Source organism: Aquarana catesbeiana, linkage group LG05, assembly GCF_042186555.1.
Source record: "Aquarana catesbeiana isolate 2022-GZ linkage group LG05, ASM4218655v1, whole genome shotgun sequence".
Lineage (NCBI taxonomy): Eukaryota > Metazoa > Chordata > Amphibia > Anura > Ranidae > Aquarana > Aquarana catesbeiana.
The window spans coordinates 406,299,758-406,313,402 of record NC_133328.1 but is presented as its reverse complement, the minus strand read 5'-3'; positions in this window follow the sequence as shown (position 1 = coordinate 406,313,402).

Sequence of the window (13,645 nt, the reverse complement as noted above, 5' to 3'; positions counted from 1 at the left end):
CAGCATGAAACTTCGCCTGGACTCCATGCAACAGGAAATGAAGAACATGATTGATGTTTTGGGCCGAATATAATCACGTTTGGCCTAAAAACATCAATCATGTTCTTCATTTCCTTGGGAAGTTATTTTGTTATAAAAATTTTTTTGACAATTTTGGGGGTATACCCAAATTTACAATGTGTGATGCACACGGTGTGTCATCATGTGCTATCTTCCATCATGGGTTAGCAATGTACTTGTTTTGTGTTTGCAAACCCTTCATCCTGAAAATTCTTTGGTGGTGAGAGGAACCAAAAATGGGATTGCACACACAAAACACGTACATTGCTCTCCCATGATAGGAGATAGCACATGTTGACTTGACCCTTTATTAAAGCTCAATTTTGAGCATCTTATAAATGACCAATTTCTGCAAGGGTGACATTACATGCACCGTTCTAGAAATATTGAACTTTGTAAGTTCATTTATTGTAAGTTTTGTTTCTAAAAACACTGTTGTGTATGTAAATCTTGTTAGATAAAGGTCTATATATTTGGGAAAAAATGGCTTGAATAATTTACTCAAATATTATTTTTTTACACAACGTAAAATATTTTTGAAAAAAAAAAATAAAAAAAAAAATAAAAAATATGGTAAAAAATGCACCTTTCAATGCACCAAGTAAAATTTTTTACCCTATACAATGTGTGTGGCTGTTTCTTGAAGTCAAAATTTGGGGTTTGTTTTTGTGGGCCTGATTAACTAAAGCTAAATGCACTTGACACTACTACAAGTGCACTAGGAGACAGACATAACTTAAAGGTAAACAACAATAAAAACAAGATATTTAGATAAAACAATTTTCTTTTTTATTTTTGAAACAAACTTACAGCTGTTGCTGAATAGCAATGGCCCCCCGACCATTAAAATAATTCACATAACGGTCACGCACTTGACGTGCGGTTCGGGGGGCCAAGCCAATACGGCCAATTTCTAGGCCTGTGAAAGTGCTACTAGCCTCTTCCAGTCTGGGCTCAGGCCCAACAGAGGATAGATATGTAGCTGAATGTCTCCTTAAAAAGTTATGCAAGATGCAGCAAGCAAGGATGACGTGGTTGATTTTATAGTCCGCCAAATTAATAGCCGTAAGGAAGATACGGAACCGGCTGGCCAGAATACCAAAGGCATTCTCCACAACCCTTCTTGCTCTGGCCAGCCGATAATTAAATACCCTCCTCTCAGGGGTGAGTGTCCTTTGGGGGAACGGCCTCATCAAGTTCTCACAGAGAGCAAATGCTTCATCAGCAATAAAAACTGAGGGGAGTCCATCCACATTATCGTCATCAGGTGGCAATTCCAGGCCACCGGTCTGGAGACGATGGCACAGCTCGGTCTGTGCAAAGACTCCTCCATCAGACATCCGGCCGTTCTTCCCCACATCCACAAACATAAACTCCAAATGTGCCGAGACCACCGCCATCAAAACTACACTATGGAACCCCTTGTAGTTAAAGAAATAAGACCCCGAATGCGGTGGTGGCACAATCCGGACGTGCTTCCCGTCAATCGCCCCTACACGGTTGGGAAAGTCCCAACGGTCAGCGAACTGGGAGGCCACAGTCTGCCATTCCTGTGGACTTGTAGGAAACTGTGGAGTGCAAAAAAAATAAGATAAGGACTTTAATAACAAAAATTGTATATCAGATTACACCAAAACATTAGTAAACAACAGCAGTCAAAGATTATGAATATGTGTGTTTGTAATTGAAATGTTGAAAAACATAAGGCACACTTATAAGATTACTCACCCCCTATGATGGCCCATTGATACATTTGAATGTGGGGGGAGGGGTTCTAATTAGGTTAACAAACACACCTGACTGGCTGAAACATTTGTGGGGTGGGGGAGGGGTTCTAATTAGGTTAACAAACACACCTGACTGGCTGAAACATTTGTGGGGTGGGGGAGGGGTTCTAATTAGGTTAACAAACACACCTGACTGGCTGAAACATTTGTGGGGTGGGGGAGGGGTTCTAATTAGGTTAACAAACACACCTGACTGGCTGAAACATTTGTGGGGTGGGGGAGGGGTTCTAATTAGGTTAACAAACACACCTGACTGGCTGAAACATTTGTGGGGTGGGGGAGGGGTTCTAATTAGGTTAACAAACACACCTGACTGGCTCAAACATTTGTGGGGTGGGGGAGGGACAAACAAGACAATGGAGCAGACAATATACATTGTTCAATGGACTATAGGCTAGAGATAAAAATGGACCCAGCATTGCATGGTGGGGAGGTTAATGAAATAAATTAGGCATGTATAGGGCAATAAATGATTAAAATAGGCATGCACAAAGATAAAGGGGACATTCACAGCAGATTGAAAGCATGGCAATTAGGTAAAGAGGACAGTTCTACAATACATCCAAAAACAGTTAATACATATCATGTAATGTTAAAGGATAAAACTTACCTTCATATATTCCTTCTGCAGGACCTGAATAATAGCAGAACAGGTCTCTGGGATTATGATCCCCAGAGCCTGGGGGGAGATGCCTGTCGAGAACTTTAAGTCCTGAAGACTTCTCCCTGTCGCCAAGTAACGTAACGTGGCAACTAGCCTCTGCTCCGCACTGATGGCTTGCCTCATGCAGGTATCCTGCCTGCTGATATAGGGGGTCAGCATAGCCAGCAGACGCTCAAAGATGGGGTCCGTCATCCTGAGAAAATTCCTGAAATCATCAGGATTATTCTCACGGAGCTCACGGAGCAAAGGCATATGACAGAACTGGTCACGCTGGCGCAACCAATTCTTGGTCCATGAACTCCTCCCCACCCTGTTCATGGACTGGACTCGGGTCAAAGTATTAACCCCAACACCAAGTCCCCACACAGCACGAACTCGAGAACGAGAACGTCCACTCGACATGGCTTCAAAACGGTCGGCTGCTCAAACAAACAAACTTATAACAAACGCACTGAAGAACAGCAAGGCCTATGAAGAACGACCTGAAAATCAGGAACGAGCGGAGCAGAACGGCCTGCAAGGCAGGTTACGAACTGACCAACACGCACTGAAAAGCAGATACAAACCTCACAAGCACAAACTGAACCGCAGAAAACGAACGAAATAAGCTGAAGTGTGAAAAGCGCGAATCGTCTCTAACCAAACTTCTACTAACACGAGATTAGCAGAAGGAGCCCAAAGGGTGCCGGAGTGGGGCTTGGACTTCCTTTTTCTAGTCCCGTCGTACGTGCTATACGTCACCGCGTTCAAAACCAGCAGACTTTTGCAGTGACCGTGTGTGGCCAAGTCCGTTCGTTTTTAAGTCCGGCGCAAGGAGCAAACAAAGTCCGACGAAAAGTCCGCCGGGCAAAGTCCGCCGTAAAGTCCGCTCGTGTGTACGCGGCATTAGGGTTAAGAGTAGGGGTAGGTAATGGTACAAAATCAAGAACTCATGGGCTCGGAGGTTATTGTAAATTACCCAGAATTGCCCCCTCTGCTCCCTATTGGCAATCACTGAATGCACCCAAAATCTACGTCTTCTCCTTTGTTCCTCTTCCTCGACTTCCTCTTCAAGCAAAATTTCAGCAGTAGCTGTGGCTACTGCTAGAAAAAAGGACATTGAAGCCAGGATATTCTAAGCACCAAACCCCAACAAGAATAGGAAGGAAGCATGAAGTACAAATGTCACCTGATATTCTGTGATATAAGCAGTGATGTGTTACAATCGGTCCTTTAAAAAAAAGCAAACTGCAAAACGCAAAACACAAATCGCTGCAAAATCGCGGCAACACGCGTCAAAAATGCGTGTCCAAAAACGTGGAAAGCAACACAAAAAGCACTGCAGAAACATTTAAAAGCAACAGACATAGATGTGAATCGAGCCTTAAAGCTTGCTAAAAGCTTGCTGAAGCCTCCTAACAAGTTGCTTAAAGTGGCAATCAGCACTCCTATTAGGTTCTGTGTTCAGCATTTACAAACTGGAGCTGAATGGTACTTTTAAAAGCTTCAACAAAGCTTGCTGAAAGCTCTGCAAATGTTTTGTCAAAGTTTGCTGTTCATACTGTTCTTATACAAGTTGAAGCATGTGAAACAGGCCATAGGGAGGAAATGGGAAGCTCTATGTAAACAAATGACTAATTGGTATCAAGTGGGCCATAAAGTATATTATTATAACACCCATGTTTGCTCTGAAGATGCTGGTAACAAAAAAGGTTGGAGCAGTTGTGATCACATGATAAAATGAGCTGCCATTTTTAATTTTAATATGTGAGAAGAATGTCTATATCTTGACTCCCCTTCCCACCAGGGAAGTTGAAGAGCAGTTCATGGGCATCATAGATTGACTCTAGTTTGTAGAACCAGTAAGTAGAATTGTTGCCAGTGTCCACTCCTTCGCTCATTCTGGTAGCTTTTGATGTCTCCATATGAGCTGACTTTCCCCTCTTATAATACAATCCTTCACTTTTTGTTCACCTTCTAAATCACTCTTGTCCTCTGCTTTTCTATTTCTCAGACACCCTTAAAAAAATCTTGGAATCTTGGTTGTGCAAATATAATTACAAAATCTTGCAGACCTCTGCTTCTCCTTTCTAGCTGTCTGCTCTCAATAGAAGATAACATTCACCTTTGAAAAAAGTTGAATTGTACCAGCCCTTCCTCTCAATGGCTAGCTTGAGTGGCCAACTTCCACCAAGCACTGGAATTTCTTTTCCAGATTATCTAATATATACTTAACACGTGGCATCCTCAATGGTAGAGCTAAGTTGGATTACACAGGCCTTTATTATTATGTACATAATACTGTACATATATTCCTATGCTATGTTAAGTCAACATGTTTGCAGAACTTCTAAGGAAAATACATAATTAAACTTGATATTGTTAGTGAAAAGTTTGTTTTCTAGGCAGTTTATCTATTTTTATAGAATTAGATAAATGAATGTTTTTTTTTACTATGTGAAATTTCTGTGGAAATTTCTAACATATTATTGATTTAATGAGGTTAACTCATTTTGCTAGAAGCACTCATGTTTCTTAGATATTCAATTTCTATATAAATAATAAATGATTTTTTGGATATTTGCTTCTGTGTTACAGAATGAGGTTTTTAATACAGTAACAGTTTTTGTAAACGGTTTTAATATTCATTTTGATATAGTCAAATTTAGTTAAACACGTTGGAGGAATAATCATTGTTTCATCTCCATGGAGAAATAAAAACTCCCACTCCACCCTCTTGTGCCTAATTACTTATTCAAATCCTTAATAATATGTCATGCTGGGTCCCAGGTCTTCTTACTTCGGGTGTATAGTGTGTGAGGGCCTAGTCTGCAGTGCCCATATCACTTTCTGGTGTAGATGCTGCTCATTGATTTTTGGGAGAGGCCATCACCCAGATCCTTACTGGAGTCCTAACAGAGTACTAAAGACTTCCAGACTGACATGAGGAGTGGACACAAGATAGGTTGGTTGAGCAGCGAGAGGAACTTCCGAACACCAATCACCAAATAGGCCCCATGGGAAATCACTTAAAGGCAGAATCAGGTGAATTTTTCTGGTTTTATGGCTTTTTTTAAAATCACAGATTGAGTGGGTGTAAACAGGGTCATTTTTTTTTTTTTTTTTTACCTAAACAAAGATTTGTTTTAAAGTAAACCTGCCACAATTACGATCAATTCAAATGGTAAAAAAAATGCATAAACAGAATCACCTTTAATAAAAAACCATATACTGTATAACATTTAATGACTATATCTCTAGATCTACTGATTGTGTTGGGAAAAGGATTTAATTTATATTTTTATACGCTTTTCTCCCTTGGGCTCAAAGTACTTTATCTGTTATTGGGGTGGATGATGAGCAGCCATCTTGGCCATGCTCAGTAGAATATCATACTAGGGGCCATTTTTTCTTTTTTTCTAGACAAGAGCCAATTAACCTACCAGTATGTCTTTGAAGAGTGAGAAGAAACTGGAGCACCCAGAGGAAACTCACCCAAGCACAGGAAAAGCATGCAAACTCCATGCAGATAGTGTCCTGATTGGGATTAAAACTAAGAATCTCAGTGCTGCAAGGCAGAAATGCTAAGCCACTGTGCTGAAACTTCTCCATATACTTTTTTTGTTAGCTATTAACCGTTTCAGTTGTTTCAATGTGTGACAGGTATACTGTTAGACATTTTTGCTGTTTGCATGCTAAAATACACATTTTAATGAATAGTAATTAAAAAAATCAGGGAGTGCTTAGGAGGTGGAGCTGTTAGCATAAAAATGGTGACCAGCCTAATACATAATAAAAATCAAAAAACGTGCAGCACATAAAAAACTTAAAAACATCATATAACTTATCTTAATAAGCATGAAGAAAACATGCATGAATTAATAACATATGCTAGTAAACATCATAAATGTGATCATATCGTGTCCATAAAGAAGTGTCCATGTATACCAAAACGTGCACAAAAATTATAGTTGATATAACAGCTAATAAAAAGTTCTCTTCCCATCTCTTATTTTATATCATGGAGAATGAAACCTGAGGTGCTGGAAACCACATAGGTGGATGAGAACACCCAAAATCCCTAGGTGGATAGGGAAAGAGTTATTAATAAATACATCATACAGGTGGCTGATTTAGACCACACAACTCCACTTCTGACTTCGTTATCACTTTTGAGTGGACTGTCTGTCTTACAATATTACATTAATATGTTTGGACAAGACAAGTTTAAAAGACTGTTATTGTTTTGTTTTTTTTAATGAGATCTAAAGTGGGTGTTTGATACACCATTGAAAATGTTAGATTGATTTTAATAAAATGTTAAATAGTTAAGATGAAACCTTTGCAGTTTATTTCAGTATTGGATGTGTATTGGATGTGCAGAAAAGCAGCATGGTGAGAGTTGGACAGGGTATAAAAATAATTAGTGTACAATCCCTCACTGCCACAAGTAATGGGTTGCAAGGTTTACTGCTTGCCTTGTGTTTTATTTGAAAACACAAGCCATGTAACATTTTATGCAGTACATTTCCAATGACCATGTGACGGGGACTTTCATTCAGCAGCATTTAATATTAAAATATTCTTTCCAGGCATTGGAAAATTTAGTACAAGATTCTCTTCTGCAACCAAATACATCTGATAACACATTTATTATTTATAGAGGTAAAAATGCATGATTGCTTCTAGCAAGACTTCACTATAGTTCAGAGCTGTGACTCCGTGGATTGAAAATGATGTTTTTTGAATAGCTCCCTCGTTCATTATTATCATGAGAGTGTTTTGCTGGGCTGTGTCAATGAGAAATATTTACAAGTTTGATAAATCCAAGCAGAACTCATGGATTTGGTGTCTGGAAGCTTATTCCTGTTTCCTGCAGCAGAAGAACCAACATCTGTATGTAATATTAAACACCATGGCTTAAAAAACAGTGTGTTTCAAAACTCGCCTTACACAGTGATTGAAACACAATATAAACCAGTTTTTCAACAATATTACTGCATATGAGTTATAAACAGACACACCAGAATACTAACCGAGAGGCTGGCATTGCCTCTAGGAAGAAATAGACCAGTTAAGAAAGTTTGTAGAAATCCCTACTGTTCACTGCTTATAAATAAGCCAGCACAGTATTATACTGCCTTCTGGGGCAACTGCAAAATCACAAACGTACTAAAAAAACATCAGGTGACTAATGGATCAGCTCAGCATTGCATTATCAGACTCCCATTTTGCTGCTGTCATTCACTTTTCATACACATGGGCCCTTATTCAGTCATGCCCTTGTGGTCATAAATATACATAAAAAAAAACATAAAACATAATTCTTATGATAAGATAATAGAAGTGTGTAACAAGTTCTTTATTTAAAGAGGTAGTTAACCACAAAAAAAAAATTCCCCCAAAAAGATTTCCCCTGCAAAATAATAGCATAATGTGCTAGTATGCATCACATACTAGCACATTATAAAAGTCTTAATTACAACAAAGCCCTCCAGTGACTTCTGACAGGGCCTCCATCTTCCCCTGATGAAGTCACGTGACCGTGATGTAACACGCAGGGTGTGAGTGGAAGTATACTGGAAGTGAGGCGATTGTGGAACAAGCTCAGAGCTCATGGATATATGCTGTTACTTGGCTTTTTAATGTGAGTGCACTGTATGATGTTATGATTTTAATAAATTTATTCTAAGGTACTACACTCCGAGAGCACTCTTCTTCCTTTATATATAGCCCCTTGAGAGGACATTAGCGGGAACCCCCTGGGAGAAAACAGAGACACAACATATGTGAGAGCAGATCATTGGAAACAACTATAGAGGACTACATGCCAGTACACCGTCCAAGTAACCATAGGCTTTGCTGATTTAATACATACCTGAGGTGACAGGCTAGAGAGCACGGAGGTGATGTGGGAGCAGGATTGTCACCTATATTATGAATAATCACCACTGAGCGTGTAGGGATATTGTGCACCACCTCACAAAAAGGACTTTTTATATAATGACTTGTATCGATGGACATGCACCATATATTGTTGTTTAGATTTGTGTGTTAGGTGTCCAGCCTTGAGACACAAGTCATTATTTATGCACTAGGATCACTTTTATTACATGTTTTGGATCAATATTTATATTGCATCATTGTACACCTATTTTCTATTGCTGCTGATTTAATACAGTGTAAAGAGTGTGTGGGTGACTAGGGGCATCACAGACTGATTGCTTTTAGCCTTGAGGTTACACCCAGTAACGTTCAATTGGTTTATGCACTGAAGTCACTTTATATTTGTATTTATTTTAATGCTTATCTATTAGGCGTGATTAACTAGGTTTACCTACCACAAGAGTTCACGTCACATATTGGTTAGATTGAGTTAACTGTCAGTGCCTCACTACTTTCTAACAATTTATTTATAAATAGTCAAGGATGAGCTATTTAAGTGAAGGCGGCAGACTTGCTATACATTTTTTACCCCACACACAGAGTGGTAGCGCGAGAGTAACATATAACAAATATCATCTTCACCCAATCTTCCTTCCGGGTTCATGGGTTGTGGGCGCTTGACTGGCCGAGCCGAGATGACATTGCGGCCATGGAGCAGCTTTCTTAATGGACAGCACGCCCTCCATTGAGAGCGCAGTGCGCATGCTCTGGTAACGTCAATGGCTGCTACTATAGTAAATATCTCCTGCACATTTAGAAGATATTTACTGTACCCACAGGTAAGCCTTATTTTAGGAGGACCAGAGCAACATCATGACATCACTTCCAGTTCTGGTCACATGTAAATAAAACCATTTTTGTTAAGCAAAAAGATCAACAAATACTTTTTTTTATCTTCTGTTTTTAAGGGTAGTGGAGAGATTTGGGGTCTTTTAGACCCCAGATCTCTCCATAAAGAGGACCTGTCATGCTGTATTGTTATCGCAAAGGATGTTTACATTCCTTGCAATAGCAATAAAAGTGATCACATTTTTTTTTTTAAAGGGACAGTGTAAAAAGTAGTAAAATAAATAAAATAAAAATTTAAAGCGCCCCTGTCCCCGTGTGCTTACGTGCAGTGGTGAACTCATATGTAGGTCATGCCCACATAAGTAAATGGTGTTCGCATCACACATGTGAGGTATCACAATGAATGTCTGAGCAAGAGAAATGATTTTAGCACTATCACAAATTACAATTTGGAGGTGTTTACTGCTCCTGTCAAGATGTCTCTTTACTTAGTTTATCTTTCATATGATGTCAGTTCTGTTTATATGGTTAAATATTATATGTCTAAATATTGTTGCCTATAATAAAACATGCATTTTCGAAAAAAAAAAATTATAATAATTATAGCACTAGACCTCCTCTGTAACTCAAACCTGGTAACCTGTAGAAATTTTAAAGCATCGCCTATGGAGATTTTTAAATACCATAGTTTGGTGCCATTTCACGAGCACATGCAATTTTAAAGCATGACATGTTAGGTATCTATTTACTCAGAGCAACATCATCTCTCATACTATACAAAAATGTGGGTATAAATTATGTTTTAGGTTTTTTTTTATTGGGGGGTTTGGGGGTTCTAAGTCATTTTTTATAAAAAAATACTGATTTTTACTTGGATATAAATACTTGGATACTGTATATTTTTCATCTACATACATGTTCTGTAATGTATTAGTGTAATACATGTATTTATGTTCTCACAGATAGATCAGGGGAGCTATCAGGGGTCAGCATCTACTTTCAGGAATAAGATGCTGGCCCAGTAATAATGTAAGTACTGGTATGTGCAATATTCTTTATGTTCTTAGCCATGTGACAACTGATACAATTTACAGTCAGTCTGAGTTAATGGTGACTAGGGAAAGGAAGACTGTAGAAATTCTTAATTTTGCTTGCAGCAGATTGATGGCATCATTTTACACAGATGCTCCTGTCAGGTAGACCATAAGAAAATATGCCTAGCACAATCATTTAAGTGAAGCTGGAGGACTGCTTTTTGAGCAAATGATAATGTTGCTGTTTAATATTGCAGTCAGCAAGTTATGCTGATTTTAATGATTAGTTCATGAGCCACCAATAACATTCCCAACCAACAGTCATCCAATCGGTCATCATTTGGGCAAGGGCGAGGATGTGAATGAGGGCTAAATTGAGATGTTACATCATTAAAAATATTGTTTCTTGTGTCCTCTATACAGTATGGGACTCCAGACAGGACCGTGCAAATCTGTCTAATTTACCTTCATTGGTGATGACCAAATCTTTTACAGACAAGGCAGGATCATGAAAGTGTTTTGTTGATCTAACGAAGATATAACTGCATGTTTTGAATGTTATTACACCGACCTATATAATCTGGCCCATACAAAATCCCCTTAAGACCCCACCACTCCCAGATCGACACTCATACGTGACTTTCTGAGACAATACACACCCAACCCAATACCTCGAGATATAGCTCAGTCTCTAGAAAACCTTATTTTAGTGGAGGAACTAGCCCAAGCAATCAAACAAATGAAAGCAGGGAAGGACGGCTATGCGGCCGCATATTACAAAACATTTAAGGATACACTGACCATTCCTTTTCTTTCTACATTCAATTCTCTCACATCACCAACACACCCACCATACCCACCACACCGCCTTCTAGAAGCCCACATAACTGTATTACCTAAAGAAGGGAAAGATCACACTCAAGTCTCTAATTACCGCCCCATCTCCCTCCTCAATGTGGACACCAAGCTCTTTGCCAAAATCCTGTCTAACCGCCTCCTCCCACTCATCCCGTCATTGGTGTCCACAGATCAAGTGGGCTTTGTCCCTGGCTAACCTCCTCTAAGCAAAGCGGCTTCTTCCTTTCACTAGATGCGGAGAAGGCATTTGACAGAGTGGCCTGGGACTACATGGCTGCAACCCTACGATCCCTTGGACTTGGAGATAATATGCCTAATCTGATCCTAGCCCTCTACACATGTCCTACAGCACAGGTGAAAGTCAATGGCCGACTGTTGAATGTCTTCTCTGCTCAAAACGTTAATCGTCAGGGTTGCCCCTTATCCCCGCTTCTTTAAATACTTACGCTAGAGCCATTTCTCAACCATCTCAGAGCCAACCCAAATGTCAGGGGACTCTCGGTCTCTGGACACAAATTTAAAATTGCAGCCTTTGCAGATGTTATCTTTCTGTCCCTCTCTGAGCCACACATCACCCTCCCAAACTTATTAAGAGACTTTGCCCACTTCAAACATATCTCTAACCTCAAAATTAATTTTGAAAAATCGTATGCACTAAACATTTCCCTGTCAAAAGATACAGTATCACACTTCATTTCCCTTTCATCTGGAAAACCAAGGCAATTACATATTTAGGTATCCAACTCCCAACCCGCCTGGCCGATCTATACTAGCTGAATTTTACACCATTATTGACTTTGCTAAGAGAAGACTTACAAAAGTGGGATATCCCCTCCTTCTCATGGTTCGGAAGGGCTGCTATACTAAAAATGAATGTTCTACCCAGACTCCTATATATCATGCAAGCCATTCCCATTCACCTACCACCCATATTTTTCTCCACTTACAAAGCCATCTGTACAAAATTTCTATGGCACAACAAACGTTCACGCATTAAATACGAACATCTTGTGCTTCCCAGAATCAAAAGAGGGATAGGCCACCCAGATATACGTAGCTACTATAGAGCATGCCAGCTCACCAGAATAGTGGACTGGAACATCCATTCATCTACAAAACAGTGGGTTACGTTAGAAGAATATCCTCACTACCCCTAGCCACCACACCATGGCTATTGACCAAACACGTTCCGTCCACTATCTCTAATCACCTGCTCATAGGTCCCACCCTATGCTGCTTTCATGAAACTGGCATTAAATACTCCCTCTCATCCGCACCAGGCCCCATGATGCCACTTCATCTTAATCCCTAGTGTCCCCCCCCCCCCCCGGGAAGTCCAAACAATTCCTATCAATCTCATGGCCACATAAACACATTCTGGCCAAACACTTTTTCCACATTCCTAAAATGCGAAGAACTAGCCTCACAAATGAAAGATCTCAAGTTCCCACTATGGACATATCTTCAAATACAACATCTTCTCTTAGGTCCGAACAACAAACCTCACTGGACCCGTCAACTTATTCCCCTAAAATAGCTATGCTCAGAGAACACACCACAGAGACATGTGGTTTCAACCATCTATTCCATCTACACTCCATGAAAAACAAGACATGTCAGTCTTGGGAGAAAGAACTATCCCTAGACCTTACAGATAAACACTGGGAGCAAATATTTGAAAACATCCTCAAGGGCTCAATAAATGTGTCAACCCAGGAAAATGGCTATTAGGTCCTCACTAAGTGCTACAGAGTTCCAACCGTTATTCACAAGTTTGCACCATCGATATCCAACTTATGTCCGAACCAGGCTCTCTCTTTCACATTTGGTGGTCATGTCCCATCATTCAAAAGTTCTGGAGTGAAGTCCACAACATAATCTCCAGGGTATCTACTTTCACATTAGAATTCTCTCCTTCCCAATTTCTCTTACACCATACCACTATACCCAGATGCTCTTACTTCAAATCTCTTGCTATGCACATGCTGAATGCTTTCAGAGGATTGACAAAATCACCGAAATTTAAGAGCTCATAGCCATCTTCCATGACAAAATCTCAAAACACACTAATTCCTGGTCTTGTTGGTCGCAGTTCAGATCCACCTCTGAATATATTCAAGCCATGGACTCCAAACCTTAAAGCGGATTTCCACCCAAAAATGGAACTACCACTTTAAGGGAAGGTGACCCACTGACATGCCACATTTGGCATGTCATTTTTTTTTAGGGTTCCAGCTCCCACTTCATCCCGGTGCACCGCGGCACCGGAAGGGAGAACACCTATCCCCCCTTCCTCTCGGCAATCATCTGGGACACATCACAGGTCCCAGATGATTGCCCAGCCAGTCATGGCGCACCGTGCAGCTCGCACATGCGCAGTGCGTGCCGGCTGTGAAGCAACAGCCAGGCGCCCACAGTGACAATACCTGCGCTGCAGAGAGGAGGGTGAAATGAATGGTGCTTCATTCCCCTGCATTGCTGGACCCTGGGACAGGTAAGTGTCTGATTATTAAAAGTCAGCAGCTGCA